General features: G+C 40.8%; 1 protein-coding gene across 7 annotated transcripts in view; it reads right to left on the minus strand.

The window, feature by feature from the left end:
• USF3 (upstream transcription factor family member 3) overlaps positions 1 to 17134 on the minus strand; it is a 73317-nt gene that overhangs the window by 31587 nt on the left and 24596 nt on the right. The window contains exons 2-4 of one of the 7 annotated variants that reach the window (XM_064280731.1): positions 1002 to 1117; positions 732 to 825; positions 100 to 160 (exon numbers count right to left, since the gene is read on the minus strand). The gene's annotated coding sequence lies outside the window, so the exon portion shown is untranslated. Of the gene's footprint in view, positions 1 to 99; positions 161 to 731; positions 826 to 992; positions 1118 to 17134 lie in introns of all 7 variants that reach the window. The other 6 variants (XM_064280821.1, XM_064280642.1, XM_064280770.1 and 3 more) reach the window with 6 other exon arrangements.

Raw genomic sequence — 17134 nt, forward strand, 5'->3', positions numbered from 1 at the left:
CGAGCCTGGAAAGACGCTCAAGGGGCACGCAGATTCCAGTAAAGCAAAAGTAACGAGCACATAGACGTACAATGCTTCATAGGTGGAGACAACACTCACTCATTCACTATGCTTCTTCAGTTTCAGCTGCTAGAGGTCTCAAGTTATCCCTGGAGAGTGACTTAAACATGAATGTTAAAATTCTATTTATATTTACAGTATAAGGACACTAAAAAAATACAGGCACTCTAGGAAGATATACAGGTGTAAGAAAAATCCTGAAAGCAAACATACGAAAGTATTAAGCCTAGTGATGTAAGGCCAGTAATAGTATAGGTTCTTTCTTTCTCATCTCTGATTTTTATAAATTTCATTAGGAGAACTTTGATTGAGGAGCTTTCAAAAGCAGTACACAGAAGTGGGAGTGCCTGCTCAGGTACGATGGAGGAGGGGTATGCGTGGCTTCCCGGGTTTTCTTTGAGAGACAAGGCGGGAAGGACAGAGTTTGAGGTCACAGAGCACGAGCCGAAAGCTGGCTCTGCCACTTACTAGCAGTGAGATTGTGGGCAAGTTACTTAAGCTCTGGGAGCCTCAGATGCTCTCATCTACAAAACGGGTCATAGTAATGGCATCCAGGTCATTGGATTATTGCAATAAGGGAATGAAACAATGCAGGCCCAGCAAAACCACCATGCCTAGCATGTAACGAGGATTCAGTAAACGTCAGCTATGGTATTAATGAAATATTGTACCTTAAGGCCTCAGCCGTGGACAGGAATGGGGGGCCCTGAGAAATACGTAGTGAATGCAGGCAAGGTGACAACAGAAGGCCCTGACTGAAGCAGCCTGAGGAAAAACATGGGCTCAAGACCCACTTCCAGCAGCTTGTCCCACCTTCCCCCTAATATCCAAGTGGGTCCAACTCCGCCTGAAAGCAGTGCACTCGCACTAGATAAGCATATAATGATAACATGGGCCATGTAATTAAATTAAAAAAAAAAAATCCCTGTCACCTGTCTCACCCAAGGGCTTGCAGAATTTCTTCACTTTTGACTCCAGGCTTCCAACGCCTCCCGTTTCTGATCCAAATCTACCATATTCTGCTAGAAGATGGTCTATATGTTATGTTTTCTTCTTACTACACAAGAGAAAAAAAAAAAAAATCAATGAGTATTTACAGGTTTCTAGGTGAAAGTGCTCGGCTGCCAACCTAAAGGTCAGTGGTTCGAACCCACCAGCCACTCTGTGGGAGAAAGAAGTAGCAGTCTACTTCTGTAAAAACTACAGCCTTGGAAACCCTGAGGCAGTTCCACTCTGTCCTACAGGGTCGCTGTGAGTCCTAACCCGCTTGATGGCGACGGGCTCGTCTGGGTTAGGTTTCTGTCGGCAGCACCTGGCATGCAGGCAGTTAAGCGGCACGCAGGATGATCCTGAATGCTCCCCACCGCTTGAAAGCAAAGGAATACAGTTGCTTTCAAAAGTCACTTCTCAATGGGTTACCCATGCCCTACTCCTGAAAGACTGCGTCCTACAGTCAATGGCCGTCCTTCTAGAGTTGATGATTTCCTCCTTTCTCTCCTGCACTCTCCGTGGTTTTTTTTTTTTCTCCTGCACTCTCCGTGGTTTTTTTTTTTTTCTCCTGCACTCTCTGTGCCCCTTAGGTACCCATTGCCTCCAGGTTACCCAAGATCCTCCACCTAGAGCTTATGCTGAGATCTGTCCTCAGCTTCAAAACTATCTTTCCTTCAATCTCCTACCTCTCTTCTTTCTTGTGAGGGTGACTGGAAGCTTACTTAGGGATTTTCCACTACTCAGTGACACGAAGACATCCCCCAGACCTGTGCACTGTATGTGCTCTTGAAAAATGTAGATCTGGGGCCCTCACCCCAGACTTGACTATGAAAGGCCTGGGTAGGGCCCAGCAATCTGCATATTCAACATGCTCCTTTGGTGACTTTTTTTTTTTTTTCCCAGGTTGGTACAAATAGTTTGAGAAACTTTGCTCTAGTTTAGGGCAATGTTTCCCAAACATTCCTGAAGGTAAGAATTATCTGGAAGTACTCGTTAAAAATACAAATTCTCAGCTCACTGCAGATCAATCGAATCTATCTCTGAGGGAAGAATTCTCACCTCTAGGGGAGAGGTATGAGATGGAATGAGTGCCCCAGGTGATTCTTATCAGGGAAATCTGCAGGAAGCCTCAATTGGTGAAATTTCAGACATCTGACCAATACTCCATAACAGCAGGGATTTGCTACATATAGCATGTCAGCTGACCGCTGTTATTTTACCTACAAATCAGTAAAGTTAGACTTGCCCTCTACTCAAAATAAAAATATACACCAGTATTTGGTCATTTGTATCCCAGTTCCAGTCTTTCCCCTCCAGCACATTTAAAAGTCTGCTGATAATTTAATGTTACAACTCAGATACAAAAAGCAGAATTCTCATCTTCTAAACACACAGAATGGTAATGTGAATGGCCACACAGGTGTCATCGCACTCCAGTCACAGCCAAGAGTTTACAGAGGGCCACAACTGCAAATCAAAATCATCCAATTTACCAAACGCTACTACCAATATCCATCTCAAACTACTCGTTAACCTATTCAATTACACCCATGTCCAATTCCTGCTGATGTTAAAACTGCACTCTTGATGTTAATAAAGGAAAATCTAGTAAAATAAGGAACTTAATTTTCATAAATCCTTGTCTGTCTTAGCATCTAGTGCTGCCGTAACGGAACTACCACCAGTGGATACCTTTAACAAGGAGAAATTTGTTTTCTCACAGTCTAGTACATTATAAGGCCAAATTCAGGGTGTCGGCTCCCGGGGAGGGCTTTCTCTCTCTGTGGGCTCTGGACGAAGGTCTTTGTCCTCAATCTTCCCCTGGTCGAGGAGCTTCTCAAGCTTCTAGGTGGTGTGAGGTCCCCTCGTCTCTCTGCTCCCTTCTTTTATATCTCATGAGATTGCCTCAAGACACAATCCAGTCCTGCAGGTTGAGTCCTGCCTCACTAACAACTGCCACCTATCCTCCCTCATTAACATCATAGAGGCAGGATTTACAACATATAGGAGAATCACACAATACCAGGGATCAGGGCCCAGCCTAATTGATTTTTAAAAAAAAAAAAAAAATTTTTTTTATTTTTTTTAGGGAGCCATAATTCAATCCATGACATTGTCTACTTACTAACCTACTAATAAAGAAATGCTACTTTTAATTAAAAAATACTTAAATAAAGAAATGCTACTTTTAATACAACACTTAAATACCTAGATACAAATAAAAGAGCCCTGGTGACACAATGGCTTAGTGCTGCTAACTGAGAAGCTGGTACTTCGAACCCACCTGATAGCTCTATGGGAGAAATGAACCTGGCAATCTGCTCCTGTAAAGATTACAACAGAAAACCCTATAGGGCAGTTCTACTCTGTTACCTGGTGTCTCTATCAGTGGGAATTGATTCGACAGTACCTAACAAACACAACAAAAACAAATACATCCTTTAAAATATTTCAACAGTGTCACGAATTTTTAAAGATTTCTAAATATTACATTAATAAGCTGGGAGTTACTGTTTTTAGTGAGAAAGAATTATTTCTAGAATTAGTCAAACTCAGAGGTTCTCAAAGTATGGTCCTCCCAACACCGGCATCCAAATCACATTTTTTTTAACTGTTTTTTTTTTCCCCTGAGGTAAAGCCATTCTGGTAGGTATATGGAAACCCTGGTGGCATAGTGGGTAAGAGCTACAGCTGCTAACCAAAAGGTGGGCAGTTTGAATCCACCAGGCACTCCTTGGAAACCCTACGGAATCTGTCCTACAGGGTCACTGAGTTGGAATGGACTCAACGGCCACAGATTTATTTTTTTTCAGTAGGTATACAGTGGTATTTCATTGGAGTTTTAATTTCCATTTCCATGATGACTAATGTTAGTGAACCCCCCCTTTTTTTTTGATGCGCTCAAAGCCATTTGTAGGTCTTTTTTTTTTTTTAACAGTGGTATTTCATTGGAGTTTTAATTTCCATTTCCATGATGACTAATGTTAGTGAACCCCCCCCCCTTTTTTGATGCGCTCAAAGCCATTTGTAGGTCTTTTTTTTTTTTTTTAATTGTACTTTAGATGAAGGTTTACAGAACTAGTTTCTCATTAAAAAATTAGTACACATATTATTTTGTGAAACTGGTTGCCAACCCCACTGCATGTCAATACCCTCCCCTACTTGAACCTGGTTTCCCTATTACCAGCTTTCCTGTCCCCTCCAGCCTTCTAATCCTCGCCCCTGTGCTGGTGTGCCCCTTTAGTCTCATTTTGTTTTATGGCCCTGTCTAATCTTTAGCTAAAGGGTAAATCTCAGGAGTGACTTCGTTACTGAGCTCAAAGGGTGTCTGGGAGCCATGCTCTTGGTGTTTTTCCAGTCTCTGTTAGACCAGTAAGTCTGGTCCTTTTTTTTCCCCCCCCATTAAAATTTTGTTCTACATTTTTCTCCACCTCTGTCTGGGACTTTCTATTGTGATCCCTATCAGAACAGTTGGTGTTGGTAGCCAGGCACCATCTAGTTGTGCCAGACTCAGCCTAGTGGAAGCTGTAGTACTTGTTCCATCAGTCATTTGGATTAATCCTACCCTAGTATCTTTTGTTTTCTTCATTCTCCCTTGCTCCAGACAGGGTGAGGCCAGTGGAGTATCTTAGATGGCCACTCACAAGCTTTTAAGACCCTAGATGCTACTTACCAAAGTAGAATGAAGAACATTTTCTTTACAAATTATGTTATGCCAATTGAGCTAAATGTTCCCTGAGACCATGGTCCCTACAGCCCTCAGCCGGGTAATCTGGTCCCTCAGAAAGTTTGGATGTGTCTATGGAGCTTCCATGACCTTGCCTTGGACAAGCTGTGCTGGCTTCACCAGTACTGTGTACTGTCTTACCCTTCACCAAAGTTATCACTTATCTATTGTCTATTTAGTGTTTTTCCATCGCCACCCTTCCCCTCCCACATAACCATCAAAGATTGATTCTTTTTGTGTGTAAACTTTTCCATGAGTTTCTACAGTCGTGGTCTCATATATTATTTGTCCTTTTGTGATTGATTTAATTCCTTTTGTTTGCGGATTTTTTTTTTTTTCCGTTTCCTTTGTTTTTTGAAGATTTTGTTTACCGAGACTTTGTTTTTCTTATTTTGATGAGTAGGTTTGTTAACCTTCTTTGTGCTTACCTGGAAATTTACCCTTATCTTCCTAAGTTTGAGCCAGTCTTTTATTACTTGATATCACCTTGACTTCCTTTCCTTTTGAGAAATTTCTGTACCTACACTGTTTATTCCCTCTTTTATGGTTCTGAAGTTGTTGTCATTTACAGCTTAACCTCCCTGGTTCCCTGTAGTAAATCTTTTAGTTTTGATTTACCCTTCAGAGTTCATCATCTAGGTTGATATCTGGCTGATGAGGTCTTGCATCCTAGATTCAGACCGTCGTCAGATGTTGTTGGGTCTCTAACCAAAGGACTCCCTTTAATAATTCTTGTAAGTTTGGTTTGTTTTTTACATATTCCCTTAATTTCTGTTTATCTGAAAAATCCCAATGTCACCATCATATTTAAGTGAGAGTTTTGCAGGATATATTTTTCTTGGTTGGCAATTTTTTTCTTTCAAGGTTTTATATATGTCTTCCCATTGCCTTCTTCTCTACATGGTTTCTGCCAATTAATCAGAGCGTAGTCTTCTTGTTTCCCCTCTGTACATGACTTTTCTTTTTTCTCAAGCTGCTCTCAGGATCTTTCTTTGTCATTGGTATTAGTGAGTGTGATTATGACATGCCTTGATGATTTTCTTTTGGAGTCTATCCTATATGAGCTTTGTTGAGCTTCTTGGATGGTCAGCTTTTCATCTTTCATGATATTAGGGAAGTTTTCTGTCAGCAATTCTTCAATGATCCTTTCTGTGTTTTCCATTTTCTCCCTGTTCTGGAACTCCAATCACTCGCAAATTTTTACTTTAGATTGTATTCCACATCGTTCTCAAGGTTTCTTCGTTTTTTATCATTCTTTTCTCTGATTTTTCCTCAAAGTGGTATCTAAGGGTTTGTCTTCAATTTCACTGATCCTGTCTTCCATTGTTTCAAACCTGCTCCTCAAACGTTCTTTGACACTGTCCGTTTCTGAAATCTTGTTTATCTTTTGGATTTCTAATTGCTATTTTTGTATGATTTCTAGTTGTGAATTCATCTTGACATTTTGTTCCTGCATTATTTTCCTGAATTCTTCCATTTTTTGTCTTTTCCACGATTTTGTCTATTTTTTCCTCATTTTTGTCTGCCTTTTCTTTCAACTTTTGGATAGCCCTGAATATTAGAGATTTGAATCCCCTATCAAGTAGTTCCAGTACCTTTTCTTCTACTGGAAGATCATCCAGTGTTTTATTTTGGGCACCTACTTGGAAGCATTCTGTCCTGTTTTTTTTATATGTTTGATACTGTCTGCTGTTTTTGGGACATTTAGGGATTATTCTCTTTGTTTACTGATTGTAGACTTGTTTGTTTCATCCTGCTTTTTTGTTTAATTTGGTTGTCTGAGCAGGCAGGCCAGGCATTCTTTGTTGTTTGCTCATCTGTGGGCATGATACTTCTCACAACCTCATCCAATGGGCAGAGACAGTCACTCAGTTATGGTGCAGCAGGGCAGGTCTAGCAGAGAGGGAGGGCCCGGGATGGGTCATTTGTGACATATACTGGGGCCAATGTGGTGGGGCCAAGGGTCAGTGCAGGGGAGGTTCTGGTAGACAGTGCCTGTGCTGCTCCAGGGTGTGATGCTCAGCACACAGTGCAGATAGGCATGAGGGAGGAAGGAGGTTGTGATGTGTGCTGCTAAGTCAGTGTGGGAAAGAAGAGGAGAGAGAAACAGCACCCCCTGCCCAAAAAAAAGTACTGAGGGAGCCTACTGTTGGAGTGGCACAGACCCAGGGAAACCATGTGGCAGTGGCTTTCTAGCCAGATGATGAGGCACAGCCCATCAAGGACAGATATGGCACACGCAGCTAGGTGGGTGGGAGAAACGAAAGGAAGGAAGCAAGAGAGAGATAAGAAACTAAATAAAAGAGAGAGAGAAAGGCGCATGCAGGCAGGTGTCGGGAGAAAGGAATGGAAGGAGTGTAGGGAGAGACAACAAACCGGGGGGCGAGGGGAGATGCCAGATGGCTGGGAGGAAGGAAAGGAAGATAGAGAAAGAAAGAAACCAAGAAAAAAAAGGAGGAAAAAAAATGCCGCAAGGGAGCCCACCTGAAGAGGGTCATCAGCTGAGTGGTGCTACACAGCCCATCAAGAAGGAGTGGAGGTGGCACACAGCACCAGGTATTCAAGAGAAGGGTAAGGAAGGAAGGTAGATAGAGACGAGAAAAAAGAAAAGAAAAAAAAAAAACCCAAGAGAGTATCTCAGTGGCTGAGTAGTCCAAGATGGCAAATTCATGCCACATTAACTGATAGGAGACTTCCACTCCATATCTCTCCTCGCTCTCTGTTCTCTGTCAGTTTCTTATTCCACTCAGTGCTTGGTTGAGTTTTTTATCCCTTCACTTGATGCTTAGGGTTCCAGGATAAATGTCTGTCTCTGTTTTATTTAGTTTTTCAGGTCTTTGCTGCAGAGGGACAGCGTGGTACTTCTATCCATAGCACCATGTTGGCTCTGCCTCTCCTCCATTTGTAGATGTTCTTTGTCAAATGTCTGAATATTTCGCCAGTTTTTTTAATTGGGCTATCCTTTTATCACTTAGTTATAAGTGGTCTTTATACAGTCTGAGTTCTTTACATTCTGGATATCTGTCCTTTGTCCGACATATGTTTTGCAAATACTTTCTCCTGTTATATAGCTTAGCTATTCATTTTCTTAATGGTGTCTTTTGTTGAGCAGAAGTTGCTAATAAAGTACCACCTATCAATTTTTTTCTTTTATGATTGCTTTTTTTTGTCCTATCAGAGAAAGCTCTGCACCAAGATATTCTCCTATGATTGCTTCTAAAGGCTTTACAGTTTTAACTGTCATGTTAAATATGATGCAAAGTATGTATGGGGTGATGTAGGGGTCCAGGTTCATTTTTTTCCTCAGGTATTTAGTTGTTCCAACACCATTTGTTAAAAAGGTTTTCTTTCCTCGATTGGATTATTCCAGCACTTTGTTGAAAATCAAATCTCCGTATGTGTGGTTTTACTTTTAGGCTTTCTGTTGCTCTCTATTCTGACCAATCCTTCTGCCAGCACTACACAGTCTTGATCAAGTATATACTCAAAATACAGATTGTCACATCCCACTCCAGACACACCGAATCAGCATCTTGGGAGGGAGAGATCCAGGAATACGTAGTTCTAACAAGCTTTCCAGTTGATTCTTACACGCTCTAAAAATAAGGACTACATTACTTCACCCTCTAAAACTGATACAAACTGTTGAGCTCAGAAATTAAAGTTCACATGGAAAGACCGATAAACTGAGAGTTAGGAAATATGAGTTCTAATTCTAGATTTGCCACTCACTATTTTATGTACCAGGGCCTAGTTTGTAAAAGGAAACCCTGGTGATGCAGTGGTTAAGTGCTACAGCTGCTAGCCAAGAGGTGAGCAGTTCGATTCCACCAGGCACTCCTTGGAAACTCTATGGGGCAAGTTCTACTCTGTCCTCTAGGGTTGCTATAAATCGGTATCAACTTGACAGCAATGGGTTTGGTAATCTGTAAGACAAGAAGGCGGAACTAGGTTCAATCATTCAAATACAGATTGAGTACCCACACTACTCAAGGAAATGCAGATATAAAAATGAATAAGGCACACCTGGTTGGTTAAGTGCTACGGCTGCTAACCAAAGGGTTGGCAGTTCAAATCCGCCAGGTGCTCCTTGGAAACTCAGTGGGGCAGTTCTACTCCGTCCTATAGGGTTGCTATGAGTCGGAATCGACTCGAGGGCACTGGTTTTTTGGGTCCTCAAGAGGCACATGGTCTAGATCAGTTCTATCTAGAAAAACTTCCTGCATGATGGAAATATTCTGTATCTGCACTATCCAGGGTTCCTAAGAACCCTGCCTTAGGCTGGGTTCTCTAGAGAAGCAAAGCCAGTAAAGCATATAAAGAGAGAGAGAGAGGGAGATTTATATCAAGGAAGTAGTTCACGTGGCTGTAGGGGCTCAGGATAGAGGCTTCTCCTGATTTATGTAGCCGCAGGGGCTGGTGAGCCCAAGATCGGCAGATCAGAGAGCAGGGCTCTTGTTCAGAGGCTGTGAAGATCAACGAATCCCTAGGTCAGCAAATAAGACTGCAAGGCCTCTCCTGACTCACATAGCTGCGGGGGCTGACGAACCCAAGATCAGCAGGGCAGAGAGCAGGGCTCTTGCTCACAGGCTGCGAAGATCAACGAATCCCATGACTGGCAGGCAAGACCGCAGGTAAGCTGCTAGATCAAGTCCCAAAAACTGGAGGTCAGATGAACAGGAGCCAGCAGCAGGACCCAGAATAAGCAAAAGCCCTAGAGTCTTGTAGAACATCCGCTTATATTTGGATGCAGGCCACACGCCCAAGGAAACTCCCTTTCAACTGACTGGCTACTCACAACAGATCCCATCATGGGGAATGACCACATATCAAATCTCAACAGAGAAGTGATCATAACATTATACGACTGCCAAAACACTGAGAATCTTGGCCCAGCCAAGTAGACACACAATTTTAAGCATCACAATTCCCACTAACCACATGTGGATATTGAGTACTTGAAATGCGACTACTGTGACCAAGAGATTAGCTTTTTTATTTATATAATTTTAAGTAATTTAAATTTAAATAGCTAGAAGTGGATAAGGGCTACCATACTGGAAAGCCTAGGAAGTGGAGAAGACAAAGATGAGTAAGAAAATTGGTAAGTGAATGCCGAGTTGGTAAATTCTGATATTGTACTACAGCTATATAAGGTGTCACCATTGAGAGAAGCTAGTTAGAAAGTACAAAAACTTTTTGTGTATTATTTTTGTAACTTTCTGTGAGTCCTATAATGATTTAAAAATAAAGCATTTCAAATGAACTAAAAACCTGAAGATCAAGAATCTAAATATAAGAACTAAAACCATAAAACTCTTTGAAAGTTAGGAGCAAAACTTTAAGACCTTGCTTTTAAAAATGCATTCAAACATAGTACATCAAAAGCACAAGCAATAAAAGACAAAATTAATTAAATGGACTTCAACATAATTAAGAACTTTTCTGCATCAAAGGACCTTACCAAGAAAGTACAGAGACAACCTACAGAATTGGGGAAAATATCTGGTAAACGAATATCTGATAAGAATTTAATCTCTACAAGGCTCATGGTGTTGCTGCAAGCACCTAAGGAAAAACGTGTATGAATATGCTTTGCAGACTATAAAGCCCTGGACCACTGTGAGAATTAACGCAGCCCTCAGTCTTTCAAGAGTTCTTCACTACGCACCAGAAAGAACAGATCACAAGGAGAAAACATCTGAACACAGGTTTTACTCCTTCCTCCACCCTTCCTATATTGGCTCTATTTCTCTCATCGTTGCTATCAACCAAAGTGTAATAAGATTTTCAAGCTGCACTGACACCAGAAGTCCTAAAACAAGATCTAATTATCTCTTCTGTATAAACCCAACTGGGCTTCTTTAAAGCCAGAAAAGGATTTTACTGAGGTCATTTATGTCTAAGGAACAAAAAGCAGAGGACCTTGAAAAGTGAGGATTCCTTTAGATTCTCATTTGTGCCACACAGTGCTATACAGGAAAACGAGCAGAAAAGAGCTGAACCCTCTATCCACTGTATCCTTCACTTCTGCCACTCATTTCCCAGTAGAATTTTAAAATGGAACGTGAGAAGACTGGTAGGGCTCACTTCCAACATGCTCATTCATTCATTCAGCAAATATTTATTGACTACCTATCAATCTCTCCTGATTTTAAGTATGGGCATTCCAGTGATAGATTTTTATTATGCTGCTTTTTAAAAATTATCTACAGGAGCCAAGGACCTGGAACAGATTTCATTTATCATCTCATCTCATTTATATAAATATATTGTTAACCCATAAACGTGATTTGGATTCCAACTTCCTGAACAACAGGAGGAGAAACGAGGAAGGGACAGGAGATGAGAAGAAAGGGATAGAAGCAGAGGAGAAGGAAGGACAGAAGCAGAGAGGGTAGGACAGAGGGAAGCAATAGGACCCTGGCAAATGAAGTACTTCTACTGCTCCACGGAGCCTGTGGGGTTGGGCACTGGTGCACACACAGGGTGCAATGATGACAGTGCACATGCACAGTGTACCTGAATGTGAGCTTACTTCCCTTCTTTGAAGAGTGTATTAGGAGACAGGTCTGCTTGGAAGGGATTCTTAAACCAAAGCTATCAATAAATCTTGTGCTGCTTCAATAAAAAAGTTAAAAAAAAAAAAAAAAAAGAATCCAATCTTTAGAATATACAAAGAATTTATACAACTCAACATCAAACAGCAAAACAGCCCAATTAAAGAATGGGCAAATGACTGACTTAATTAGATATTTCTTCAAAGAAGATATATGAATGGCCAACAAGCACGTAAAAAAATGCTTAATGTCATTAGTCATTAAAAAACCAAAAACTAAACCCATTGCCACTGAGTGGGTTCCAACAAATAGCGACACTATAGGACAGAGGAGAACTGTCCCACAGGGTTTCCAAAGGGCGGCCGGTAGATTCAAACTGCTGACCTTTTTGGTTAGCAACAAAGCTCTCAAACATTGTGCCACCAATGCTCCAGTTATTAGGAAAATATAAATCAAAACCACGATAAGATACCATTTCACACCCACCCCTCTACAGTAGTTAATAATAACATCGAATGTACAAAGTATGAATCTAGGAAAACTAGAAGTTGACAAAAAGTAAATACACCACAAAAACATTGATATCCTAGGAATCAGTGAGCTGAAATGGACTGGTATTGGTCATTCTAAATCAGATAATCATATGGTCTACTGCACTGAGAATGGCAAATAAAAGAGGAATGGCATCACATTCATCGTCAAAAAGAATATTTCCAGATTTAATCTGAAGTAAAATGGTGTCAGTGATAGGATAATATCCATACACCCACAAGGAAGACCAGTCAATGCGACTGTTACTCAAATTTACACACCAACCACTAATGCCAAAGATGAGGAAACTGAATATTTTTACAAAATCATGCACTCTGAAATTGACTGAACAGGCAACCAAGATGCATTGATAATTATGGGTGACTGGAATGCAAAAGTTGGAAACAAAGAAGAAGGATTTGCAGTTAGAAAATGCGGCCTTGGTGATAGAAATGACACTGGAGATCGCAAGATACGATTTTTGCAAAACCAACAACTTCTTCATTGTAAATACTTTTCAACAACATAAACAGTGACCATAAACACGGAGCTCACCAGATTGAATACACAGGAATTAAACTGACTACATCTGTGGAAGCACAACCAGAATGCTCCTTAGAAGCAAGGATGGCAAGACTGTGTCTTACATACTTTGGACATGTTGTCAGGAGGGATAAATCCCTGGAGAAGGACATCATGCTTGGCAGAGTACAGGGACAGCGAAAAAGAGGAAGACCCTCAATGAGGTGGACTGACACAGTCGCTGCAACGATTGTAAGGATGGCTCAGGACCAGGGAGTGTTTCGTTCTGTTGTGCATAGGGTCGCTGTGAGTCGGAACTGACTCAATGGCACCTAACAACAACAACAACAGCAACATCTGTGGAAAGAGATGACGGAAAAGCTCGATATCATCAGTCAGAACATGGCCAGGGACCACCTGCAGAAGAGACCATCAATTGCTCCTATGCAAGTTCAAGTTAAAGCTGAAGAAAATTAGAGGAACTCCAAGAAAGCCAAAATATGACAGTGAGTATATATATATCGCATCCGAATTTAGAGACCATCTCAGGAACAGATTTGGCACAATGAACACTAATGACCAAAGACCAGACAAGTTGTGGAATGACATCAAGGATATAATACATGAAGAAAGCAAAAGGTCATTAAAAAGACAAGAAAAAAAGAAAAAGACCAAAATGGATGTTAGGAGAGACTCTGAAACTTGTTCCTGAACACAGAGTAGCTAAGGCGAAAGGAAAAAATGATGAAGTAAAAGAGCTGAACAGAAGATTGCAAAGGGCAGCTTGAGAAGACAAAGTATTAAAATAACATGTGCAAAGACCTGGGGTTAGAAAATTAAAAGGGAAGGACATGCTCGGCATTTCTCAAGCTGGAAGGCCTGAAGAAAAAATTTAAATCTCCAGTGGCAATACTGAAGGATTCTACATGGAAAATACTGAACGACACAGGAAGAATCAAAAGAAGATTGAATGAACACACAGAGTCACTGTACCAAAGAGAACTGGTCGACGTTCAACCATTTCAGGACGTTGCATTTGATGAAGAACCAATGATACTGAAGGAAGAATTCCAAGCTGTGCAAAGAATTTCAAGCTGCACAGAAAAAAAAAAAAAAATTTTTTTTTTTTTTTTTTAAGGCACTGGGCAAAAACAAGGCTCCAGGAATTGACAGAATACCAATTGAGATATTTCAACAAATGGACGCAGCGCTGGTGATGCCTGCTCATCTATGTCAAGAAATTTGGAAGATAGCTACCTGGCCAACCTACTGCAAGAGATCCATATTGGCGCCCATTCCAAAGAAAGGTGATCCAACAGAATGCAGAAAATATCAAACAATATTATTAATATCACACAGAAGTAAAATTTTGCTGAAGATCATTCAAAAGGGGTCTCAGCAGTACATTACTAGGGAACTGCCAGAAAAGTCAAGCTGGATTCAGAAGAGGACATAGAATGAGGGATATCATTGCTGATGTCAGAAGGATGTTGGCTGAAAGCAGAGAATACCAGAAAGATGTTTACCTGTGTTTTATTGACTATGCAAAGGCATTCGACTGTGTCAATCGTAACAAATTATGGATAACATTGCCAAGAATGGGAATTCCGGAACACTTAATTGTGCTCATGCAGAACCTGTACACAGATCAAGAGGCAGTCGTTCCAACACAGCGAGGGGATACCGCGTGGTTTAAAATCAGGAACGGTGTGTTTCAAGGTTGTATCTTTTCACCATACTTATTCAATCTGTATGCTGAGCAAATAACCCAAGAAGCTGGATTGAAGAAGAACGTAGCATCTATATGAAGAAGAGTGTAGCATGACTGGAGGAAGACTCATTAACAGCTTACAATATGCCGATGACACAACCTTGCTTGCTGAAAGTGAAGAGGAATTGAAGCACTTACAGATGAAGATCAAAGACTACAGACTTCAGTATGGATTGCACCTCAGTATGGAGAAAACAAAAATCCTCACAACTGGACCAACAAGCAACATCATGATAAACGGAGAAAAGATTGAAGTTGTCAAGGACTTCATTTTACTTGGATTTACAAACAAATGCCCATGGAAACAAAAGCCCAAGAAATCAAATGACGTAATGCATTGGGTAAATCTGCTGCAAAAGACCTCTTCGATGCATTAAAAAGCAAAGATGTCACTTTGAGGACTAAGGTGTGCCTGACCCAAACCATGGTATTTTCAATTGCCTCATATGCATGCAAAAGATGGACAATGAATAAGGAAGACCGAAGAACTGATGCCTTTCAGTTATGGTGTTGGTGAAAAATATTGAGTATCATGGACTGCCAGGAGAATGAACAAATCTGTCAGGAAAGAAGTGCAGTCAGAATGCTCCTTAGAAGCAGGGATAAGGCTTTGTCTCACATACATTGGTCATGTTATCAGGAGGGAGCAGTCCCTGAACAAGGACAACATACTTGGTAAAGTAGAGAGTGACGTAAAAAAGGGAAGAGCCTCAACAAGATGGCTCGACACACTGGTTGTTAGAACGGACTCAAGCATAACAACGATTCTGAGAATGACACCAGACCGGTCAGTTTGGTTCTACTGTACATGGGTTCTCTATGAGTTGGAACCAACTCAACAGCATCTAATGATAACAATGAGGATGGTTATGATCAGAAAAATGGAAAACAACAAGTGTTGGTAAAGATGCAGAGAAACTGAAACCCTCAACCAATTCTGGTGGGATTGTAAAATGGTGCAGATGTTGTGGAAAACAGTTTGGTCGTTCCTCAAAAAGTTAAACACAGAATTAGCATATGACCCAGTAATTTCACTCCTAGGTACATACCCAAAAGAATTTAAAACAGGCACACAAACAGATGCTTAACATCAGTGTTCATTCCAGCACTATTTCAAATAGTCAAAAGGTGGAATCAACCTAAATGTCCATCAACAGATGAATGGATGAACAAAATGTGGTATACACATACCATGTCGTATGTATATACCACGGTCTGCCAAAAAAAGAGAACAAATCTGTCTTGGAAGAAGTAAAACCAGAATGTCCCTTACAAGCAAAAATGGCAAGACTACGTCTCACATACTTTGGACATGTTATCAAGAGGGATTACTCCTTGGAAAAGGACTTCATGCTTGGTAAAGTAGAGGGTCGGCAAAAAAGAGGAGGACACGCATCAAGATGTACTGATGCAGTGGCTGCAACAATGGGCCCAAGAATAACAACAGTGAGGATGGTGCAGGATTGGGCAGTGTTTCGTTCTGTTGAACATAAGGTTGCTATGAGTCAGAACCAACTTGACGGCACCTAACAACCACACATACACTGGAATATTATTCAGCCCTAAAGAAAAATGAAGTTCTGAGGCACACTATCATAAGCATTAACATAGAGAATATTATGCTAAGTGCAATAAGTCAGACTCAAAAGGACAAATACTGTATGACGCCACTTACATGAAATATCTACAACAGGCAAATGTTTGTATAGAGACAAAAGTTTTATCAGTGGTTATCAAGGGATGGGGACAAGGGGGAGTAAGCAGTTATTGCTTAAGGGGTACTGGGTTTCCGTTTGGCGAGATGAAAAACTTTTGGACATTACACTAACTGAAAAAACCAGTCACAGAAGACCACATATTGTATGACTATATTTATATGAAAAATTCAGAATACGAAAATCTACACAAATTTACAGAAACAAAAAGCCTAGGGCTTCAGGGAGGATGGGGAAAAATGGGGGATGACTGCTAATAGATATGGGGTTTCTTTGTGGGGTAATAAAACTGTAAGCTCTATGAGTTTCCGTTTGGGGTGATGAAAGCTTTTGGAAATGGACAGTGGTGATGGTTGTACAATGTGGCAAACGTAATTAATGTCACTGAATTATACACTTAAAACTTGTTAAGACCGAGTTACTGGGGCTGAGAGCTGGGCACCATGGTGTCAGAGGACATCTAGGCCAATTGGCATAACACAGTTCATAAAGAAAATGTTCTACAACTTACTTTGGTGAGTACCGTCTGGTGTCTTAAAAGCTTGCTAGCAGCCATCTAAGATACATCTATTGGTCTCATCATGTTTGGAGCAAAGGAGAATGAAGAAAACCAAAGGAACAAGGAAATAATGGAATACAACTACCACAGCCTCCACCAGCCTGAGGCCTTCTTAGAACCAAATGGTGCCCTGCTACCACCACCAACTGCTCTGACAGATCCCAAGAGGGTCCCGGACAAAGCAGGAGAAAAATGTGGAACAAAATTCAACTTCACAAAAAAAGATCAGGCTTACTGGTCCAACAGTGGAGGAACCTTTAAGACTATGACCTCCAGGCACCCTGCTAACTCAAAACTGAAGCTGTTCCTGAAATCCACCTTTCATCCAAAGATTAATCAGGCATATGGAAGAAACAGTAACACACATGAGGGACATGCCTCTTAGCTGAATCAAGTATACGAGACCAAACGGGCAACGCTCACCCAAAAGCAAAGATGAGAAGGCAGGAAGGGACAGGAAAACTGGGGGAGAGTGCTGATGCATTGTGCAGAATGCAACCAACGTCACAAAACTGTGTGTATAAATTTCCAAATGAGAAACTACTTTGCACTATAAACTTTCACCTAACAATAAATTTTTTTTAAAAAGTTGAAATGGCAAAATTTGGGGTATATTTTACAATGAGATTAAAGAAAAAACACATACAAATAGTGTAATAATTTTAAAAATAAAAGACTGGATGAATGCATTCACAATCT

The sequence above is a fragment of the Loxodonta africana genome, chromosome 1 (genome assembly GCF_030014295.1).
Source record: "Loxodonta africana isolate mLoxAfr1 chromosome 1, mLoxAfr1.hap2, whole genome shotgun sequence".
NCBI lineage: Eukaryota > Metazoa > Chordata > Mammalia > Proboscidea > Elephantidae > Loxodonta > Loxodonta africana.